Source organism: Cucurbita maxima, unplaced genomic scaffold (assembly GCF_002738345.1).
Source record: "Cucurbita maxima cultivar Rimu unplaced genomic scaffold, Cmax_1.0 Cma_Scf00226, whole genome shotgun sequence".
Lineage (NCBI taxonomy): Eukaryota > Viridiplantae > Streptophyta > Magnoliopsida > Cucurbitales > Cucurbitaceae > Cucurbita > Cucurbita maxima.
This window is the reverse complement of record NW_019272242.1, coordinates 72642-73378: the sequence shown is the minus strand read 5'-3', so window position 1 is coordinate 73378 and position 737 is coordinate 72642.

Below are 737 nucleotides of genomic sequence, written 5' to 3'. Positions count from 1 at the left end.
AGATATCTTTCCTAAATAGTTTAAAAAATATATCTTTAAAATTTTTTTAAAAATAAAAAATATTTAATCCTAAGTTAACGACACCTTTAAAAAATATTCATAATTTTTTAAAATAACATTAAAAAATTTAGAGATAATATTTGAAATGTATATAGATGGTTTCGTCCATACAACGACAGTAACAATTTTTTTTATATATAAAAATTAAATGTATTAATGTTCCTTATAAAATTTGATAATTATTTTTTAAACATGGGACCGATCGTAAAAATATTTTTGAATTTTTAACTATAGTAAAAATAATTTTTGAATAATAATAATAATTATTTATTTTTTTTTTTTTGAAGAGAAACTTTAAAAGTTTATGATATTTTCATTAATATAGTTCTTAATAAATTATTAATTTAGACAAATCTTTTATAATAGTAAATTTAATATAATTCGTGAAAGTTGATTTAATTCTCCTAAATTTGAATATTCTCCTTTCATATATAATTTTTTTATTAAAATTTAAAATTCATAACCATTAATATATCTCATAAAAGAAAAAATATATGTATCGTGATAAGCATAAAAGTATTACGTGAAAAATAATATATATTTTCTTTTTGTATGAAAAATTTCATTGATTTTATATTTATTGTTATCATATAAATAGAATTATTGATACCGCCTCGAAACAAACAGTATGAACGAATTAATGAAAAAATAAATAGGCGTGACAGAGGAAGACAGCA